This window comes from Eleutherodactylus coqui, chromosome 9 (genome assembly GCF_035609145.1).
Source record: "Eleutherodactylus coqui strain aEleCoq1 chromosome 9, aEleCoq1.hap1, whole genome shotgun sequence".
NCBI classification, from domain to species: domain Eukaryota; kingdom Metazoa; phylum Chordata; class Amphibia; order Anura; family Eleutherodactylidae; genus Eleutherodactylus; species Eleutherodactylus coqui.
Window position 1 is genome coordinate 117,663,561 of NC_089845.1, and position 23,575 is coordinate 117,687,135.

The following is a 23,575-nucleotide window of genomic DNA, read 5'->3' on the forward strand; positions in this document are numbered from 1 at the left end:
GGGCGGTCCTATCAGTGATCAATCATTCCCAAATAGCTTTCAATCACTAATAGGGCCGCCCATTGGACTGTTCAGCTCAGAATGAGCAGAGATATAAAGGAAAAAACTACAAGTTCCACTAAATCTTTTTCCATAAAATTATGTATCAATCTGCTCAGTGCCTCCTGCTGTATAACACGCTCTTTGCAGTTGAAATAGGATGTTCAATCTGAGAGACTACCCTTAAATAGGTGAATACTATTTCAAAATCATATTTCAAAGATGACACATGATCATGGTAATATACCAGTCTAAAGTCTACTAATTAAAGCAACCTTCTGGTTTTGGGACAAAAGTCTGTCCCATGATGGAGGGCATCTTACTTGCAGTTGTTTTTCTCTGCTGCCCTTCAATCCAGCATTTCTTGGCCCAATGTTCGGCTCTCCAAGATGGCTGCAACAATTTTCTCACTACCTGATACACACTGTCCACAGCTCTCTGATTGGCCAGTGGTGATCACATGAACAATTCTCGCCAATCAGAAAACAGTTAAAGTGCATTGATAGTCTAACACTAGCAATGCACTGTGGAGGACTAGGTAGTCTTAAGATCTTTTTAGCCATCTTGGATGGCCACAACCACCACCTGGAATTTGTGGATCGGAGGGACGAAAGAGAAAAACAACCCATAGACAATATACCCCTACATGCTGTGCTGATCCAGATCAACAAAACACATTGACATTTCCACATATAATGAATATACCAATAGTCAAAGCCGGGCAAGGTGTAAAATGATAACATTGCACCTAAATGTACACATTGTCAGCAAGATCTCTCCAAAGTTCAGTGTAAAGGCCCATTTACACAGAAACATGATTGCTCAAAATTTGTTTAAAAGATAACTTGAATGGCAGTTTTGAGTGATCATATTGCATAGACTACTGGGTAGATACTTAGTAGCTTATTAGCATGCAAGTGAAGCCTTTCGCTGAATGCAGATAACAACTGGAGGTCTGTTATCTGCATTCAGCTCCCTTGTTCTCGAGCGGGATAGCAGCTGAAAGAATACTACTAGCGCTATCCCACAGAGAACTCAGCGTGCGGTCTAATAATACCGTACAATGATTTTCAAGCTGGCTTTGAATTTTGAGCGATAATCGTTGTCTAAATGGACCTTTAGGCTTCAGGCCTGTAGGATTAAATATTTCTATTTCCTTCTACTAATTTTTTTTTTTGGGGGGGGGGGGCTAAAAAAACTGTACCACAATTTGAAGTCTGAACACAACCAGAGCTACAGTAAAGAGTGTGTAATGACAAATATATAGACATTTAGAGTATGTAGAAATGTGATCGACAATCACTATGGACACTGTAATAATGAAGGCATTAATCACTTGTCATCCAACATATTACTGAGGCTAATATCACTCTTCTTAGATAACTCAGGGAAGGTGTATTCTCTTATGCACACTGTTCCAAAAATCTTAACAGAGTTTGTAGAAATCCATACACAAATAGCAGAAACAACCTCACTGATACGTAAAAACACCACAGTCACAGCAGTCAGTGCAACCAATCTGCCGCGTGTAAGCATAACATAATTGTTTAGGCATGTGTATCTATAAAGAAGTATCTGCCAGTAGGAGAAGGTCACTGCAAGCAGATTTATACGGCTGCCATTCCACTCCAGACTAGCTGTATAAATGTGTAAGCAGGGAGCTCCCCCTAGAGGTAACAGCAGGAAGAAAAAATGCCATAATGTACACTACTACTATATAAATCCCTGGTCAAATTGGACAGAATTTACAGCTGTATTGTCACAAATGGAACTAATTTTAATTTGTATAGATAAACTATATTATTTGTTTTAGCAGTTAAATTAAAAAAACTAGAATGTTATATTTATCAACTCTTCAAAGACATTCTATAGAATGAGATGATGAATAACTGACCTTAAACTAGATTATTTACATACTCTAGACACCTGGTTGGGACAGCCTTGTATTTACCCCAGTCATTCTGCCTAATTATCTAGTTCTAAACTGTCTACATAAACCCGACACTTGGAGTATAAGAAATACTGCAATGTATTTACTGAAGTCACTCGGCATGATAAAACGGATTGTGATGCAGCACTATTGAAAATTTCTTTCTACTTCTAACCCCCGACCACATAAAATGCAGCAACATTCACATGGCAGCACGGGTGGTCTGACGAAAACTTGCATCAGACTGGTAAGCGCTGTATGCTTTTAAAGCAATTACAATGTTAAATACTGGAATAAACATACTTGTAAGATGCCACTTGGGAAAGTTCAACAGCAAAGACAAAGGAGTGGAAACTATTAACTAGATGAGTGTCAGAAAGTAGAAAAGGTCACTCACAACCAATTTGTACAAGTGGAGATCATAAATCATTAGTTATGTTATTTTCTAAGTGGCTTCTGAAACTGTACTGCCTGCAATTAGGACAAATTTGGGTAAAAGAATGGCCATTGCCTTTGTGTGTAAAAACATATCTGATAACACTGGAGTCTTCCTGGAAATGGAATCCATGGAAGGGTGGTGTGCAATTTCTATGTTGCAAATGTGATGTAATAAAAAAAAAAGACCCTTACTTTAGTTTTTTTTGTCATCGGCAGTGCAGCTTTCCATTGACGGATGCGGCATATACAGTACTGGCAAATCAGCGGTCGTAAATCAATGGTGAGGGAATGAGAAGTGAGTGAACCAAAGGCTTATGAATACAGAAACATTATGAGTCCGCTGTATTTTTCTCTTTCCCTCTTTATGCCATGTTGTATAATACCGCAGCACACATGTAATAGGGCAGCATATTCTTGTAACAGACGCCATGGCTTTAAGAGGATGTTCTTCAACAGCTGCATTGTATATGATACAATACTTTGCCCCTTGCAGCTATGTAATTTGAGACTACACCTGCTGCAGAACTTCTTTATTAGAAAAAGGACATTTCATATCAAGTTCGTAAATGATGGAAAATAAACCCTCCTTACTCTTCAAATGTAGGTTCTGTAGCAGCTGAGATGTGTAATTAATTACATACCTCCTAGTATAAATTATAGGATTATTAGGAAAAATTTAGAGCTTCATGATCTATATAAATGCACTCAGTCTGCATACTCATGCCTTTATATGATCATTGTACATTACTCCATATATAGCAAACTGTACTAAGTAAAAGGTTAAAGGACCTGTCCGTTTCCCGAAAAATATCTGCTTTTTTGCAGAAACAATGTCACTTCAGTCCATCGTCTGGAGCTGATTGGCTGCCATGAGTAAAGTCCTAGTACGCCGCAGCAATCACTCTCCCCAGAGAAGCTGTTCCCCTTCCTTCTCCCCGTGGTGAACCACTAAGCGGCACCTGCACTGACAGTGTGATACTGCAGCCGCTCTAGGAATCCCCCTGCTGTGAGGCTGTGCCATCCCATCTTCCCTGGCGAAGCCCTTGCGCTGTGACTTATGAAGCCGCAGAGCATCTCCTCTGGCCATCTGCTCCCTCCGCAGACGTCTCTGTGCCACCTCTCAGCTCTGTTCTTTACGCCGGCTCTCTGCTACTGTGGCCGCTGACAGCTCGCTCCCCCGCTCACTGTTTGCCGCCACTGCCAGTGATGCCGGCTCTCTGCTGTTATGGATGCTGACAAACGGAAAGAGAGGGAGTAACTCTCACAATCTCTTCATGTTAGCTCGTCATTCTTAAATCGTGTTTACCCAAGTTAGCGTTATGGCTCTGCGGAAGTGGAGTAATTCGCTTGACAGTTTATGCTTCATTTGTGGTGAATATACAGTGTTGAAGCAACAGCTGAATATTACAGACTTTGTGAAAAAAGTATGCTCCGCATACTTCGGACTAAAACTTGGAGATCAAAATAAAGTTTGGGTGCCACATAAAGTGTACAAATAGTGTGTTGAGACCCTTCGAAATTGGTTCAAGGGTAAGAAAAAAGCTTTCCGTTATGGGATTCCTATAGTATGGCGAGAGCAAAAGAACCATATTTACGACTGTTACTTTTGTTCATGTGATGTGAAATGGTGTAATTCCAAATGGAAGCATTCCATTTTATACCCTAATCTTCCTTCAGCAATTCATCCCATCACCCATGGCACAGATATACCAGTAACCAAGCCCCCTGCTACCTTGGAAGAGATACGTAGCTCCGATGAAGTAGGAGTCATACCTGAACCAGATGGCGAATCAAGTTCTGACTTTGAAGAGGATACAAGAACAAAATTTTTTTCCCAGGAGGAGATTAACGATTTGGTAAGAGACTTGAATCTTCCCAAAGATGCCGCTGAGTTACTCGTTTCAAGGCTCAAAAGCAGGAATTTATTTTTGCCAGGAGTGTCTTTTTTTATGGTTTAGACATCGTGAAAAGGAGTTTGTTCCTTACTTTGCCCAGGAAGACAAGTTGGTTTATTTCATCAATGTCGAAGGGTTGAATGGGTCAATTCAAAATCCGATAGGATTCAACGCAATGGCGTCTTTTCATAAATTTCTCGAAAAGAAGTCTTAAAGCAGTTTTGCTCCGCAATGGCAACTTTTACACTTCCATCCCTGTAGGTCATTCCGTACACTTGAAGGAAACCTACGAGAACTTGGAAATTGTTCATCGTAAACTTAAATATGAAGACCACAGTTGGCAAGTGTGCGGGGATTTAAAGGTCTTGTGCATGCTGCTCAAGCAACAAGCTGGATATACCAAACACCCTTGTTTTCTGTGTCTATTGGACAGTCAAGACCGACAAAATCACTGAACCAAGAAGAGTTGGCAGCCGAGGGTGCTCACAGTCAGTCGAAAAAAGGTCCTCCGAGAAACTTTGATACCTCCACATAAAGTTATTCTACCACCTCTCCATATAAAATTGGGATTGATGAAGCCATTCGTGAAATCACTTCCAAGAGATGGAGAATGCTTTAAATATTTTGTCACCAATAGAGATGAGCAAGCACGCTCGGACAAGTCAGTTACTTGAGCGAACCTCGCTCTTCTCGAGTAACTGCATTCTTTTCCAAGCGTGCTTGGGGGGCGCCGGGTGGCGGGGGAGAGAGTGAGATTTGTTGCCGCACGTTTAGCACGAATGATTATTGTTCACTTTCTCTCATGTGAACGATAATCGTTCTGTCTGTAAGCACCTTAAGACAGTTTTTCATTAGGTAAATATGTCAGGAGATGAAGCAGGCATGTAAATTAAAGACTCACCTTGTGGTGTTGTGCTATGTCAGACAACACCAAAAAGCATATTTATGGACAGTAAAAGAATACTGCAGTTGTCCATAACCGCATTCCACCAGGGAAGCCAATCCAGGAAGAGGGTAGAGAGCAGGAACAGAACATCCAAAATCTGTAAATGGTTATATGTGCAGACTCCTTTGCAAAAACAATAGTGTAACATTGTAGGAATTTGTTACAAAATGTCTGGGGGATTAACTTTCTCCTTGAGAAGAGTGCCAAGTCTATATATATAGGCCATACAATGCTCCCTGGGAAAAAAGAGTATGTAAATAGGGGGTAGACAAGTACCTGCATTATACCACTTATTGGAAGGTGGCTTCCCTATAAGTCATTGTTTGACCTTTCAACAGGTCTTGCTTGCTAACATGACTAAGCATATAAACCATATCGATAGTCATGTTAGCAAGGCTTGTTGAAAAACTGTACACCAATTTATAGGGAAGTCACCTTCCAATAGGTGGCACTGCGGAGGTACTTGTCCATCTCCTAATTGCTTACAAAATGTCTTGAAGACACAATCCTTTTTTGAGGAACAAAGTCCCCTTTCTCAAATAATATGAAAATTAATTCTTGTATTAGTCTGCGCCATCTACCCAGTGTCAAATTTTGGATTTCGCTATTCGTGACTTTAATATGGTGAATCCAGCAGCCATTGTTTTATAGCCATGCATTATTTAGCAAGCATACAGATTGATTCAGGCATTGTAAAGAATAAGATTCTCGGCATACTTGCTGTACTCTTTCCTTAACTTTCCCACACCTTCTCACGCCAAGTCCTAAGATAAACAATTCCATTCTTTCACCGATGCTTTGCAAATTGGTCCAAATACAAAGTTTATTTTCTTAGCCAAAATTTATCTTTGAGCATCAGGAAGAACTAAACACATAAGGTCTTCATCCTTGGCCCGCCTCAAGGCCCCAAGATAATCGTAGCTCTTGGCCACACTGGTGCTATATCTTATCAAAATAACTTCAGCTTCTTGTTCAATCACCAAGTGTCCCAGAGGACTAAACACTTCTACCACTGTTTAGGCCTATGTAAACAGTAACAAGTGGTGTGTTGTAGTCTGAATTACCTTTGCTCTTCAGCTCCTAATCTGAGCACGGTAAAAAGAAGAAAAGATTAACTCTTTTTATGCTCTTTTCATCTAAGAACTACTCTGAGCATGTCTACCCTCCTCCAACATACCCCCACACGCCACCCAGACTGAAATTAATGCAGGAAGCTATGGAGCTCTCCCATAAGCACACACAGGAGTTCAATGCTCACCATAAACTTGTCAGCGAGAAAAGAATTACTCACAGCTCAAAATATAAATCATCTATGGATATTGTAAGCAAATGCCTCCTTTTTCCAGTTTAATGTAAACAAGTGGTCAGATGGATTCCCTGCCCCCTACTTCAAGACAAAAAAAAATCATTTAAAAGTTCACTACACTTGAAAGAAGACTTTGAAAAATAATCAGTGAGTTTCCAAGCCCAGAGAACAGAGGATGCCTTCTATGCAAAACATACAAAGTTCAAAAATTCATAAATATGGCCTGGAGAAACTTAGTTCTGTTTGACAGCGTTCAAGGCTTTAAAAGCAAATTGGAGGAATACACATGTGCGGCTGTACTGTACATGTTTAAATGGCCTTTACAATCCATGGGGGTAATTTACAGAGGGCCCCAAGTCCTGGTGGTCACACAAAGCTGGTGTCTCAGACGGTGTCCTTCAGTTTTAATCTCCAGCAGACAAATAAAAAGTTAGAAATATTTATTCCGAGGATACCACCAACAAAGACTGATAAATTGTTCAAGGCCTAAACATAAATTATCAATGACAGTCAGGGAGGGAACACAGAATGTGAAATTAACAAGCAGACGGTCACCACACAAAAGTGTTTAATAAAATAAATAAACGAAAGCAAATAAGAAGTAAACACAAAAAACTGAATTGTTCATTGTAAGGTCAATAAATGAGGAGAAAAGAGGTTAATACATGAAAGTATAAAATATCCGCCTCGATTTTACTTTTATTGGTAAGTATTTTACTTATTTAGTTTTTACTCATTTATTATATTTTAGTATATTGTAGTTAAACTACAATAAATATTAGAGAGTAGCAATATCATTACTATACTTATATGGGAAGAGCCTTCCATTTAATATAAAAGACTACATGTGTTTTTCCCAATAATAAATCCAAGGCTAAAGGGGTCATGAAGGCAGCATCACTGGGATACACCGGGGTCGGAGCAGAAGCGCTACTCCAACCCCTGTGTAGTGGCCAACGCTCGTAATTGCAGGCGCTGCTGACATTTAAATTAATGGGAACTCAGCCTGCAAGTACGAGTGTCGGCCACTACACAGGGGTCAGAGCAGCGTTTCGGCTTTGATTCCAGTGTATCTGATAGGGCACTGCCTGGATAACCCCTTTAAAGTTCCACCGCAATACCCACAAAATGTAGCAAAATTAGCACCACTAAAGTGATTTGTGACACAATTTTCAGATTAAAGAGGGTGCCCCACCAAAAACATTATTTCTAGTTAAATCCAGTCCGTAACTATAAAAATGTTTTATATTTACACTACTTAAAAATAATGTTTAGAGATGAGCAAGCACACTCCGTAAAGGCAGATACTCGAGTGAGCATTGCTCTTCTTGAGTAACTGCATACTCGTCCAAGCAAATGCAGGGGAAGGGGGGGGGGGGGGTGAGAGAGACACCCCCCCCCCCCCGGCATTTGCTCGGAAAAGTATGCAGTTAAGCGAGAAGAGCGATGCTCACTCGAGCATCTCTAATCTCTAATAATGTTTTAAACCCCAGATATTCTAGGACTAATGTTAGAATAGTTTCACCTGCAGTTTCTATTCTGTGTTCTCCTTAATAATTGTCTCCTTATTGATTCTCCAAATATGTACATCCAGACTTTTACATTTAAACTTTTTGATCACAAAGGACTATTCTCAACTATATGTCTGTGCACTTGCTTTACAGAGCAGGTCTAAGCCTGATTCTCTCTCCAGCAAGTGAATGGGCATATAGATGACAAAGGTCCTGTGTCACCAAATCCTTGATACTGTATGTCAACTTCATTTTCCTATTAATAAATACTGAGCCTGGATGAAAATACTTGGAGAATCAATAAAGGAATTGCTCATTTTGGATCACTAAGGAGAGTGCTGTGGATCACACACCACCTTGTAACCATTAAAATAAAATTGAAAAATAGCTGTCTAATGGCTTGCTTAATAGGCACTAGCCTTAGTGCCCCTAGAATTGCGTTATGTTGGGTGCTGTTGCTCTCAGATCAATAAACCATCAATAGAAAAAAACTGAAAATTACAAGTATAATTTCTTTTATTAAAAAATATCAGAAAGTATGGACACGATGGTATGCCATAGGTTATGTCTTCTATTTACTAACCACTATTTAAATATTAAAGGAAATATATCACATATATACATGTATATATACACACACACACACACACACACACACACATATACATACATATATTTTTTTTTCTTACTGCAATTTTTATTTGAAATTTTCAAATTTCACTGTATTGAAATAAACATTTGACTAGAATGCTTCATAGTCTCATTAATACAAAACCACAGCAGTTCACAATTATGTAGATTGAGGGGAGAGAGAGAAGAAAACATGGCTGAAATTCGAGTTAAGAATGATCTTCTTCTTTAGTGTCCCTGTCCAATTTTGAAGTTGGACAGCTAAAAAGAACAATCAGAATACTAATGGCCTGGCCATGGCCTAATGTGAGTAATGGGGGGGGGACAGGAAAGATTTAGGTAAAGCTAGGGACCGGGGGTGGGGGAGGGTGAATTCTAAGACAGAAGGAGTGTTTCCTATGGGGTGGACGCCGCAACAGACAGTTTTAGGCTATAGAGTGGCAGTTTAGTGGGCATTTTATGATATTGATGCTTTTACAGGGGGGCTAGGGATCTATTACTTTGTTGGGGAGCCAAAGAGACCATATTTTCAAGAATTTTCCATGCCTATCAGCTAGAATAGAGGTCAGTTATTCATATATTAGGTACCAATCCAACCTGCGCTTGACCTCGGTAAAGTCCAAGGAAGCTTTGCACCACTAACGGGCATTAATTTGTTTTGTGGCCAGAAAAAGAAAGGGAATTAGTTTCCTGGAGTCGGGGGGGGGGGGGGGGGGAGGGGGTGATATTTCTTATGCGTTTGTTTAATAGCCCCTCCAAAGGGATTTTGCATATGTTGTGGCCTGTGACTGAATATATTAGAAAGTAGACTCAAATCCATAGCCCCCCAACCCGAGGACAGGACCACCAAATGTGGAGCACATCTCCTAAAGTTGAGCATCCACGGAAACAGTTGGGATAGCACCCGGGTATTGCATGGGCCACTCGGTCTGGGGTTAAGTACCAGCGGAACAACATTTTAAATGAAGTTTCTAACATTAATATATTTCTGGCGCTGCTGTTAGCAGACTCCCATATCTAGGTCCAGTCCTCTTCGGAGAGTGTTTCACCAAGGTCCCTTTCCCAATGCGTTACGTATGTTAATTGTGTATGGTAGAGCGAATGCACCAATCTTGAATAAATGTGCAAAATGAGGCCTCTTGCGTGTGGGTATCTATAGCAATATCCCTCAACTGGGGTTAAGGTTAATGGATAAAATGTATTCTTAAGGAGAGAGGAAATAAAATGTTTTAGCTGCAGGTATCGAAACACTTATGAATGCGGTAACATATTTTTCCTTTAAGGTAGGAAAAAGGGTGCGTCCATTTATTGAAAGCAATTTGTATAATTTGGTGAAGCCGGATTTCGACCAATACCTAAAAGATTGGGGCGACTCCATTTCTAGTGGATTTCACAGAAGTGGAAAGAGAGAGAGGTGAGGGGATATTCGCTTCCCTGAATATCTTATGGAGTCCCAAATACAAAGGGAGTGATTAGTAATGGGATTGCTGATTCGGGGCCTATGATTAGGCGGTATCCATAAAATAGAGTCTGTATTAAGAGGGTGTATTTCAGTTGCTTCTAAGGACACCCAGAGAGGGGTGTTAGAGGAGGAGTGTAAGAGAGCTGGCTGGGCCACCTGGTAATATTTTAAGTAATTAGGAACTCACAAACCACCCTTTCATCTGTGCCTAAGCAAGGTAGACTCGAAAACCAAGTTGTTACTGACAAATCGAAGAGACATCTGCTGGAGAGTTTTCAGCATATATCCAGGTACTAGTATTGGGAGAGCTCTAAAGTAATATAAAAGCTTAGGAAGGAGTGTAATCTTTAAGGCATTAACTCTCCCAATTCCTGAAATGTGGTATCGGATCCAACTTTCCAGGAGTACCCTTATTTTGTGGAAGGGAGGGGGGATGTAGTTTTGAGTATATAAGGATGCATAGGAGTTTGTCAAGTGGATGCCAAGGTAGCCCAGCGTGCCCGTTGTCCACTGAAAGGAAAAGTTAATCTGGGGTAAAGCTATCGACTGAGGAGATAGCGTAAGAGTAAATGCTTTAGATCTTGAGTGGTTCATTGTTAAACCGGATCGAGACCCAAATCCGCATAGTTCCACCATAAGGTTGGGTATGACAGATATCACCTATATTTTAACTAATTAAAACCAGATAGTGAACATTTTTAATCTGTTTTTATTTTCTAATAGATTTGAGTATTATATTTTCTGTACAAAACTATGGGGTGGCCATGTGGTCGGAGCCATAGTTACCATTTTGAGATATTTTTAGAAGAGAATTTATGGGCCATTCACACAATGGACAGATGCTGACTAGAGATGAGCGAGCATGCTCGTTTAAGGGAGATACTCAAGCAAGCATCGCTCTTCCCGAGTATCTGCATACTCGTCCGAGCAAATGCGGGGGTTTGGGGGGAGTGGGAGAGACAAGTATGCAGATAATCTAAAAATAATCTAAAAAGAATAAAATAAAAAAAGAAAGAAAAATTAGGCTTATTCCAAGCTTAACATAAAAGAGTGACTAAAATGAAACTCAAATAATAATGAGCAAAATTTGCCATTGCCGGCAAACCTTAAGTAATTGATATAAATCATATACATTTTTAATAACTATCTCAAATAATTTAAAGGTGTGATTTCAGCTCATGTTCTTCCACAGTAAGTGATCAATTATAAAAATAAAAAATATACATTATTTATATAAAGATAAGATGAGCTGTATTACAGAAATACACAACTGTATCTTGTAATTCACACGGAGAGCTTCGTATTAAAACATGTGAACATTTAAGAATATCGGAGTTACAGTATAATCATGTGTTCTGCCTCCCAGCATTTTTTACATATTTAGAAAATAGACAAAAAACAGAACAAAAATGTGAGCTAAATGGGGGTGAAAATTAACACAAGAAGAAAAGAAAAGGAAAAGTCTAGGAGCCGCACATGGTGTTGACACAGGCTGGCTCCTTTCATATTTTAATGCTGTCAGTTATCTGAAAGCTCCGCATGCATGAATATTGGGTGGCCAGAAGACAGACAAAAAGAAAATAGACGGGGATATATTTACTTTCTGTAACCATTTTATGATAATTTCTACAGTATACATGTTGAAATCATATTTAGAGTAATGTCACCTCCTTCTTCCAGTTTTTTTTAATCATTCAATATTTACAGCTAATTATATTTTTTCCAACAAACATCTCACTGTTGTGCAAGTGTTCCAACTAATTTATGTAAACGTGCACCTATGAGGATGAAAATAGTCCTATGTTTAATGAAAATCAAATGTTTTTATGGAAAACCATTTCTACACTTGTATCACAAGCAAAACATAATTGATAGGAAACAAAATGATGACATTTCTATATATCGGTAATACCCAAACTTTTAAGGGTAGATAAAACCCAGACACGACATATGCGAGCGGGTCTGCAGCTTCTCCTGCACGCCGGCACTTCCTCCCGGACCTGCGCTCAAGGGAGGACCTCTGAGTGGAGGTCCGGGAGGAAGGGCCGGCGTGCAGGAGAAGCGGCCGGCCGGCACAGAGACCTTAGTGAAAGTAACTGTGGTCAGTCCGTGTGAAAGAGGGCCCCCGGGGGCTTAGGGGCCGGGTCGCAACCGCGACCCCAGCACCCCCTATATGTACGCCTATGCTGCTTCCTCTGCGCATTGACAATAATGTCTGGCCTGATGCAGAGTACAGCAGGCCGGGCAATCAACTGATGGATGAGGGTACCGAGCAGTGGCCCCCTTCCTTCAACTACTGATGAGCTATCCATGGGAAAGATCATCGGTTAAAATAGACTGGAATTCCCCTCTAAGCATTACAGTACAGTACAACCCCAAGTCAAACTTTAAGGATATCAATGTATCCAGGTAAGATTGTTGAAGCAATTGGGAATCAATTTTATCTGCTTTAGAACAAATGAAAGTGACAACAGGCACACTGGTGAGGCATCAAGCAAGACAACCTCCAAAATGGGAATGGTTTTGCATGTGGTGGCCACAGACCATTACTTTCTCCTTAGCCTTTCTGACTGATACTTCTCTAGTACTGTGTTTTGCTAGTGTCACTACTGGTTTCATGAGGCAGTATTTGCAGTCCAATCAGGTGGCACAGGTAACCATGCTCCTCCAAGATGGCACATTAATACATGCCATTGCAAGAAAATTTGCTGTGTCTACCAGCACAGTCTCAAGAGCATGGAGCAGATACCAGAACATTGGCCATTGCACAAGCGGGAATGGGCAGTAGGAGAGCATCAACTCAGCATTAGGATCTAAAGTTTTATCTGTAGACTAGGGACACCAAAATAAGCATGCTGTTTGTCCCTAGTTTTGAAAATCATTATGGGGGATTTTGAGGAAACTTTTATATCTAAATTAATTTTTATGGAACATATAATTATGTCTTATAGGTATATTGATGGTCTGTTCATCATCTGGGATAATTCACCAAATATCTTGAGCAATTTCGTTAATGGTCCTAATCATAATGACTGGAGTCTGAATTTTACCAGAACCTCCCCACACTCCCATTCCATTGGGTTTATTGATCTCAGTATTTTTGTGCAGGGAGATAACATTATTACTAATAAGCAATTTAAGTGGGTAGATTGCAATAGTTTATTGGATTTTAAGAGTTGCCACTAGAGATGAGCGAGTATACTCGCTAAGGCACTTTACTTGAGCGAGTAGTGCCTTAGCCGAGTATCTCCCCGCTCGTCTCTAAAGATTCGGGGGCCGCCGCGGGTGACAGGTGAGTTGCGGCGGGGGGGAGAGAGGGAGAGAGAGATCTCCCCTAAGTTCCTCCCCGCTCTCCCTCGCCGGCCCCCGAATCTTTAGAGGCGAGCGGGGAGATACTCGGCTAAAGGCACTACTCGCTCGAGTAAAGTGCCTTAGCGAGTATACTCGCTCATCTCTAGTTGCCACCAAAAAAAGTGGAAGACTATGTTTCATTTGGTCAGTTTGGACAGACAGACCATAATTGTTCTAGACAAGGTGTTTTTATTGAGCAGAGAAAGGTGTAGTGAGAAAAGTTATCTAAAAACGTAAGTTTCAGCTGCTTTTTGATAAAGCAAATAAATTGACACAGTGATCGTTTAGAGAGAAAAAAATAAATATTGAATCAGCTGCAAAATATGAATGGCATCAGTGTTTTTTAACTACATTTAATGACCAATAAGTCCAGATTAGAGAAACACTTGAGAAATATTGGCTGATTCTAACCGATAATCTTTTCCTGAAATCAAAAATTCCAGAACAACCTATGATAACGCTCCGTAGAGCAAAAACAATTAAAAATATAATTGCTCCAAATAAACTTGGCTCTAAAATAGGAAATTTCTACATGCGGGCCGTTTAAAGAATTAGGATCTGAGGTTATATAGTTTTTAAGTGTAACGTCACTTTATAGGTTTTGCTTGAATATTAGCCATAGGATTAACAAAGTATATAGTGCTATTAGTAGCCTACGAGATCCGATTTTAGTTTTTTTATGCTTAAAGGGGTTGTCTCGCGAAAGCAAGTGGGGTTATACACTTCTGTATGGCCATATTAATGCACTTTGTAATGTACATCGTGCATTAAATATGAGCCATACAGAAGTTATTCACTTACCTGCTCCGTTGCTAGCGTCCCCGTCTCCATGGCTCCGTCTAATTTCGCTGGCTTCTTGCTTTTTTAGACGCGCTTGCGCTGCGCGGTCTTCTGCCTGGTGAATGGGGCCGCTCGTGCCGGAGAGCTGGTCACCGCGTCGTCATCGTAGCTCCGCCCCGTCACGTGTGCCGATTCCAGCCAATCAGGAGGCTGGAATCGGCAATGGACCGCACAGAGCCCATGGTGCACCATGGGAGAAAACCGCAGTGCATCCCTGGGAAAGGACCGGCGGCCATCTTAGGGAGAAGATTTTTTAAACTCCTTATTTCGTCGGATCGGTGAGTAGCAAGCGGTTTAAAAACCGCTTTAATTTGCTATTTTATGCCAGGGGGGGTGACAGGGGGAATGGGGTAATGTAAAATTTTGATGCTTGCTGCGAGACAACCCCTTTAAATCTTTTTTAATAAGTTTTTTACACATTGTTAAACTTAAAATAAGTTAAAAAAAACTAGCCAGTAGAGTAAAGTGTGATTGTCCTAAAATAAGCCAAGAAATCTTGTAGATATGATACCTTTTAACCCCTTGAGTGGCACGCCCGGAAATTTTCCGGGACGAGCTCCACTGCTCATAGTGACATAGCCCGGAAGATTTCCGGGCTATGTATCACTATGGGAGCTGCAGAGCACAATGCCACAAGCTGTGACAGTGTGCTCTGCCTGCACAGACCCACAGAGAACAAAGCAAGGGCTTTGAAAAACCAGCAGAAGATATTGCCGATATGTCGGCAACCTCCTGCTTTGTTTACAGGTTGCCATAGAGACCATCGGCTTGTCAGAAGCAAGCCGATGGTCTCTGTGGCAGGGAGAGCTTGGTGCTTGGCTGTCAGAGGACACCTAGGTACCAGCTCTTACAGCAGAGATCAGAGAAAACCTCCGATCTCTGCTGTGTTAACCCTTTACATGCTGCAGTCTATGTGACTGCAGCATGTAAAGGGCTGTCACTGCAGCATGTAAAGGGCTGTCACCATCGGACCCCCGGAATGTGATCAGGGGGTCCTGATGGGTCCCTGTGAAAGTCCCCTAAAGGGACAAAAGAAAAAAATTAAAAAAAAAAAAAAAAAAAGGAAACAATTATAAAAAAAAATTATAAAAACACTTGTCTCCCTTTACTTTGTAAAAAAATCAAAAATACAATCACACGTGGTATCCATGCGTTGTAATGACCCAGAGAAGGAAGTTAATACATTATTTAACCCCTTAATGACATGGCCCCTTTTTTTCTTTTTTCCCCATTTCTTTTTTTCCTCCCCCCTGTTTAAAAAAATCACAACTTGTCCCGCAAAAAACAAGCCCTTATATGGCCATGTCAATGGGAAAAAAAAGAAAAAGTTATGGCTCTTGAGACGCAACTGCAAAATTAGTTGAAATTCAATGATTAGACCATTTTAAAAAACCTGCCCTGGTGGGCATGACAGGGTGGTAGGAAACCCGCCACTCAAGGGGTTAGTGGCTAACAAAAATACATGATGTTACAGCAAGCTTTCAGGTTCTTATCCACCCTTCATCAGGCTGATGAAACTAGTTTAGATGGCACACAAATATAACAAACAGATGCAGAGGAGAGGGGGACACCCCTCTTGATCTAAATAAATGTTCACACACAGAAATGTGACTTAAAGTAATCTGATCAAAGAGATAAAAACTAAATCATCATGTGTTTTTGTTAGCCATTAAAAGGTATCATATCTACAAGATTACTTGGTTCTCTCACTGAGAACAATCACACTTTATATATACACATGAAGGTGAGCAGATTTCTTGACTTACAAGATTTATAATTCTGTGATACTATCCATGGAAGCGCTCTGCCTTTTGTCATTGTAGGGTTTGTATTTAGTCACAAACAGTAGGTCTACGTAGGAGTTGTAGACATGGTCATATATTTTTATTAAACCTATTTGCAAATATCGGGTCATCCTTTTTTAAGACAGTAGCCCAATTATCCAGTTGGGCAACATTTTTAAGGCATATGGCAGAGGCATCATTTAAAGTAAAAACCTGTCAACCCACCTGCAGTAATATATATATTAGTTTTTGGAGCTATATACATGCTATATAGTATCATTTTATCTGTATAATAAAAGTTGTGTTTTATAAACACTACCGAAAGTGTCAGGAATGGGTGTTTGCAAGATTGCATCATTTTGATTGTATATGCATGGTGCTTTAAAAAAATTGGTTAAAAATGTCAGAAGCCTTAATAAAAACAAATGTTGTTCAGACATTACTTCAGTCAATAACTGTTCTACTTTCACACTAATCACAGGGGTCAGAGATCCAGCCAACATTGCCTGGGGCTCCTTCTATGACCTTCATACTTGGAGCCTTTACTAGTAAGCAGCGCTTAAAAATAACAGAGCTACGAGAGTTGTACTAGTTTTTAGTGAACATTTTTCAAATTTAGAGCAGAATATTGCGGTTAATATCACATAGAGATTTCTGATTTGGTAAAACTGAGAACCGTTCACTCAAATTGTTTTTTTAATTACATAAAATGAAACAATAAAATGGATTGTGATTTAATAACATTTTTGTTGCAGAATCTTTACATTAATGATCATTATTATGGATTATCAATGTGAAGAGACTCATCAACATATTTGTAAGAACGTATCAGTAAAGGCAATTAAACAACATGGCTGTTTAAGGCCTCCTGTCCACGGGCACGCTGGCTGGGAGCAGGAGCCGCAGACGGATCTCCGCTGTCAGCCTAATCTGATAGATAGGCTGACCGCAGAGAATTGCGGCAATTCAAGCGGAGAATGACAGGGGGCAGGCGCTTTCCATAGCAATGCTATGGAAAGCTTCAGACGGCGTGATTCGCCAGCGAAATCACGCCCGTGGACAGGGGGCCTTAAGAAGTATTCTAATCAAATACGTATTGCATATCCATGGGATATGAAGCCAAAAATGCTTGATTGCTGCAATAACAGACAAGCACCTAAAACTTCAATTGATAAGGCCATGGAAGTCTCAGTATGTAGTACTGTACTTTCATATTCTCAAATACATAGAAAGGGACCTGGAGGTTTTTTTTCTGGGGAAAAATAGCCTCAAAGCATAGTATCATACTTGGCACATAAGGTGGCTACAGGTCTGGAGTATGCAGCCATAGGGCTTCCATGCACATAGCTTCGGCTGTGTGAGTCCTTAATTTTAGGTCTGCCGATTTCTCGTTTGAATGAGCAAATAGCGTAAAGCCGCATGCACATGGGGCGGAATCCGGTCCTGGCAGCAGCAGCGTCTGTGAATACCTGCTTTCTTGAATCTTCATCTGTACTGTGGATGGTACGTACGGCAAGCCGTTGGAAATGTGCAGTTCAGATTTTTTTTTGAAACTCCTGCTTTTCCCGCGTTATTACCTAGTGATGACATGGAATTCGCGACCTTTCCGCAATGTCAACTGTGTAAGGGCCGTAAATCAGACGGCTTCCACTGACGTCAATGAAAGCCATCTGCGCAGAATCCACGCAAAAATGGAGCATGCTGCGATTTTTCATCTGCGAGCAGAAACCAATTGGCTTCTGCTCGTGTGAATGAAGAATAACTTTTGCATAGCATGCTATGGGTGGTATATGCTGCGGAATCCGGAGGCGGACACCAGCTCCGAATTCAGCAATTCAAAACCGCCCGTGTGCAATAACCCTTAAGAGTTCGCTTGTGCAGCCCGGTTATACAGACAGATATATTGCTGGCTTGTTCAAATGAGAAATTGTTCAGTCGTTCACATTCATTGTATAAGTGAATGAGAGCAACTGAATGATCGGTATTTAAACTGAACGACTAGTGAATGAGCCAACAATGATTTTTATGACTGTATAATATGAACAATGCACAAAATGCGATTTATCATTCGTCACTTAATTGTTGGGGCATTTACACTGAATGATTATCATTCATTTTGACTTGTTTGAATAATTTTTTGAATGATAATCATTCCGTGTAAAAGGGCCTTAAATGGTGTTAAACAATGCAATAGGATGTTGGCCGGTTAGGGTGCGATGCTGGAAACTCAAGTACACAGCAATGTCAGAGGACCCAGGACAGACCGGGATTTACTATAGATGTTGATTTCTAGACACTGTAAAATCATCAATATGATAGCTATAGGCTGAAGGCAATGCGAGGATTTGCAGCCCTTATGAAGGCGGGCAATGAAAGAAAAAAGGAATTTTACTACTAAATTCACCAAAGTCTGACTTAATGATCGGCTGACATTCTCCTGCTCGGGACCTGCATCACAACTACTTTGATCTTCCAATTAGTCTGTCAAATTGCTGTTTTCTTTCAAACTTACAAATAGACTTGACATTTATGTACGTCAACATGCTGTTAAAAATTTGTATTGCAAATGACATTGTAAACTAAACAGACCTACACTAACATACTAATGTTATGCTCCAGGAATCCACTTTAATGTTCTTTCACATGGCTTCATAAAGTTGTCGGTGATGTGCTACTGTATAGATATCTCCCCATATTACAAAGTTCATTCTTGACCCACTCTTTTAAGTAGGAAGGCAAATCCTATACCATTTAAGTGTTTAGAGGAAGGTGGGGCAAACCATTTGGTAGATACGGTCTTGTGATGATGAAGAGAAGGAACCCTATTGCATTGCTATGTTCTGCTTTCCAAGTTGCTGTTGAGGCAGTTGCTATGACCTGCTGGAGGAGATCGGTGGACCCTACTCAGCCTCATTACAGAGCAAGAGTGTCACCTATTAGTCACAGTAAAAAGGTGCTACAAAGAATGTCTCTAGTTATGGAGTACTTGGCACACCCCTTTACTGCATGGATGCCCATTGATTGTGTATTTTCACCTCTGGTGGCATTGCAGAAGAAATGCACACGTGGTCAGGTTTACACACATATTAGCACTGATATATGTGAGTCCCAGCTGCGGCACATCCCATTATCTGAATAATCAGGTTTGCATTCCCCAGGGCGACTCTCCAGGGAGCTGGATTGGGAGCCAGAGATATATGTTCAAGAAGATCGTGGATCTAGGTGCTGGTGGATTCTCTATCCAGAGAAGTGCACCAAGCACCAGGTAAGTATACACATCTGTTCATTCACCACCTTGCTGTTCTGGATTTTTTATGAGGTGCTTATCTATTTATTTATTATCTGCCTAATGTCGGAGGATTCAACAGTGCATGTATTAAAGTAAAGTATACGGCACTTTCATTTGTTTAGAACTATGTTTATCCATTAAATTCCATTTTTGAATAATGCTAGAAAAAAGAATAACCACATTAATATAAAAAGAGAGGGATTAGGTAGATTTTTTTCTATTTCTGCATCATTACTGGTACTAGCAGAGATGGCCAGGCACACTACTCACCGATTCCTTACCTATTAAGTTTTGGGGTATGTTGACACATGGCGGAAATGCTATGTGCAAATTTCTGCAGCAAATTCCGCATCCAAAACAAAGTAAAAATCCACACCATTGGTACAGATTTTGACTCAAAATCAGCTGCTTATCTGCTGCTGATTTCAGAAAAGATGGCGCTCTCCTCACCTTTGTTGTGCTTACTACAGGCCACCAGCGCAAAGACTTCAGCAGTGCTAGAAGCACCATGTTTTCTGAAAGCAGCTGATTTCCGAGGCAGACCCCGCACCGATGGAGTGGAGTTTGACTTTGTTTTGGAGGCAGAATTTGCTGTGAAATTTTCTGCTGTGGAAACTCCTACATATAAACATACACTTAATGTTGTGTTTCAGTCTTCAAAGAACTGGGAGACAAAGGAAGATGGGAGCGTATTGTCTTGGCATTTTAACATAACTAATTCAATCCAGCTTTCCAGTAGAGAATATAGTAATGATTTATGTAGTATCTGTTCGACATTTTCAAAAGTCAGAAGGGTAATTTCTTGATTGCATCATGTTAATAAAGGGAGATGTATCAAACAATGTCCTAAATAGCGGGCAGACAGGGAATGATTGGAACAACTCTTTCCCCAATCATTCAATACAAGAAACATATGTAGAACAGAGCTGGGTTGATCAGCCATAGTGCCATCTGCCTTCGAAACAGCTTTCTCCCATAATTAAAGGGAAGGCAACTGCTTTGACCCGATCTCTGTTCCCAGTTTAAGCACTTTTCTACTGAGAACTTGGGCTCATTTGACACTTTGTTTTTGCCTTCTGTTGGAGGTATAGGTCAGAAGTATTTCCTGATATATACCAGAAGTCTACAACGTAAACCACTGCTTAGGCATATAGTGGCTTAGGTCCATTCATAGGGGTGTACTACCCACATATTTCTTGATGCGCGTAATTCGCTGTGAATAAAACTCATTTGATTTCTAAGGATTTGTTTACATGTCTGCATTTACACCACACATTTCTGTTGCAGAAAAAAAGGCAGCAGATTATATTTTGGTGTGCATTACATACCAAATTAGCCCATATTAACCCCTTAGTGACTGGCCTATAGTGTATTTACGTCCTGCAGCTGCAGGAAGTGTATGGAGGGAGATCGTGAGATGATCTCTCTCCATACAACGCAGACACCGGCTGTTTCTTACAGCCGACACCTGCCGGCAACAGCTCTGATAAGCCACGCAGCTCTCAGACCTGTTAACTCTTTAAATGCTGCTGTCAACTCTGACAGCAGCATTTAATGCCCCCAAACGATGTTTGGGCGTCCCGTACGGCTCTACGCGATGCGCTTTTTTGGCAACCCTGTCTCCAGTCGTATGTATTCCAAAATGGTACCAATGCAAACTACAGGACGTCACGCAAAAAATTAGCCCTCGCACAACTATGTCGACGGAAAAATAAAAAAGCTATTGTACGCAGAAGATGAAAGCAGAAAATGACTTTTAAAAAATAAAATATCTTTGAAAAAAAAAATACAAGTAGTACAGCAAAAAAAAACCCTATATAAATTTGGAACCTTTATATCGTAGTAATTGTACTGACTCATAGAATAAAGTTATGTCATTTTTGTTGCAGAGCGCACACCGTAGAAACAAGACGCACCGAAAGATGGCAGAATTTCATTTTTTTCCATTTCCCTCTGCTTAGAATTTTTAAATTTTTTCAGTACATTATGTGGTACATTAAATAGCACTGTTGAAAAATACAACTCGTCCCGCAAAAAACAAGCCCTCATACAGCGATGTTGATGGATAAATAAAGCAGTTACGATTTTTTTAAAGGAAGGGAGAAAAAAATTACCATGGAAAAATGAAAAAAAAAAAAAAAAAAAAAGCTTCCTCACTAAGTCAACTGCCTACTGAAATCAATGGGCGCAGCCTTGTGTTTTGTTTTTTTTACGTGCGTAAATATGCACATAGAAAAACTGCAACACACAGGGTATATGTGTATTTCAGTCATTAAATATGTTGCGTAATTACGTGATTAAAATACACATAAAGCCATATGAATGAGCCCTTAAAGGGAACCTGTCACGTTCCCACGGCACCATAAACGGTTAGGGGACTTAACAGGGAAAGGGATGATAGTTTTTTTTTATACTCACCTGCTCTCACAATCCAGTGGTGTGCCCTTCTGAAGTCTGTGCATGACATGAAAATCGGACTCTTTTCAGAGTCCTTGTGAAGGCTCCCCCATAAACGCCTATGAAAGGGTGTGGACACAGAACTCTGAAAAGAGTCGAATAGTCGTGTTGCATGCTGACTTCAGAGGGGGACACAACTAGATCACAGGGGCAGGGGAATATAAAAAAATACACCACTCGGCTCCCTGTCATGTCCCTTGCCAACACCATAACTTTGTTTATGATGCTGTGGGCACATGACAGGTTTCCTATAAATTGCCCACAGTTAAAAGTAAATAAAAATATTTTTTTATTTACTTTTAACTGTGGGCAACTTATAGGAAACTTGTCATGTCCCCACAGCATCATAAACGAAGTTATGGTGCTGGTATATATAAATAATTTAACTTTATGAATCAGCTAAGGAAAATGCAGCAGACTATAGTTTCCCATACATTGACAAGAAAAAAAAAAGTTGTGCATGTCAACCTGGCATATAACAAAAGAACGCACTGAATATAGTTGCATAAAAAAGTAATAGATAAGGCCTTAGAAGACAACTTTTTATTGATTTTGATGGCACCCTCCAACATTCTCATGTCTATAGAGACATGATACTTTGTTTGTCACTCAGTCTTATGCTAGGGGCAGCAAAGACTGGTCTGGTAGGATCTTCTTCACCCATCCAATCTTTTGTTTCTCCCAAGATAAGCCACACCAGAAGTGCATTAACTGAAAGCTACTGAATCCCTCTCTCCATAGATACAACATAATCATTGAACTGAGTGTAAAGGTACCTTCACATAGCACTATCAGCCGAATGATCACTTGGAAGAGTGAATTTAAATAATAATTGTTCAGTGTATACATGGCCACCAACAGGGTGACAAGTGATAAGTCGCTCACTAGTTACTAGCTATTTTGTTTCTATTCCCTTATAAATAGTCCCTGGTTGATCACAAGTTGTCTAGTGTACAGTCGCAGTAATTTATATCTGAATGACTTCTGAATGAATTTGTATGGAGATTCCCCTGCAAATGGTAGCTTGGCAAATAACTAATGAAGAATTATCACTTTGAGCAAAAAAAACCAAAACGAACAACTGTCGTTTAAATGCTTCAATGTCTTTTCTGAGCCACTATCTGAACTTTAGTTACTCTGCGTAAAACTATCTTAAAGGGGTTGTCCGGTTATTGGACAACTCCTTTCAATAAAACGCCCCACGTGAAAATCATAAACAGATAGATACTTACCCCTCCGTTTCCTATAGGATCCAGTGCTGTGGTCCCAGCGTTTGTTGTGACAGATGCTGTCAAAGAAATCATGTGATCGCTGTAGCCAGTAATGAGAGGCTGTTGGGACAAAATGTGAGCGATGATGCCAAGAGAACGGGTGATGATGCCCACTGGCTGAAGCGGTCATCTGATTTCCTGTAATATCAACTGTCACAGGAAGAACCAGGACCGCAGTGAGCTGCAGCGCTGGATCCCCAGTAGCCGTGGAGGGGTAAGTACATCTTTAGCATTTTCACACAGGGAAACCTTATTGAAAATGGGTTGTCCAATAACTAGATAACCCCATTAAGCAGATATGTTACTAGGAAAATCAGGAAAGACAGCTTTTGGTCAACCGGACATTAGCATTGCAACAAAAACCAGACTGGTCAATGCAATCGTCTTTCCCATAATGACGTATGATTGCGGAAGTGGACGCTCAGA

General features: G+C 40.4%; 1 protein-coding gene across 1 annotated transcript in view; it reads right to left on the reverse strand.

Moving 5' to 3' along the window:
- The window catches only part of VPS13B (vacuolar protein sorting 13 homolog B), a 968,736-nt gene that overhangs the window by 405,519 nt on the left and 539,642 nt on the right, over positions 1-23,575 (reverse strand). The window lies entirely within an intron of this gene.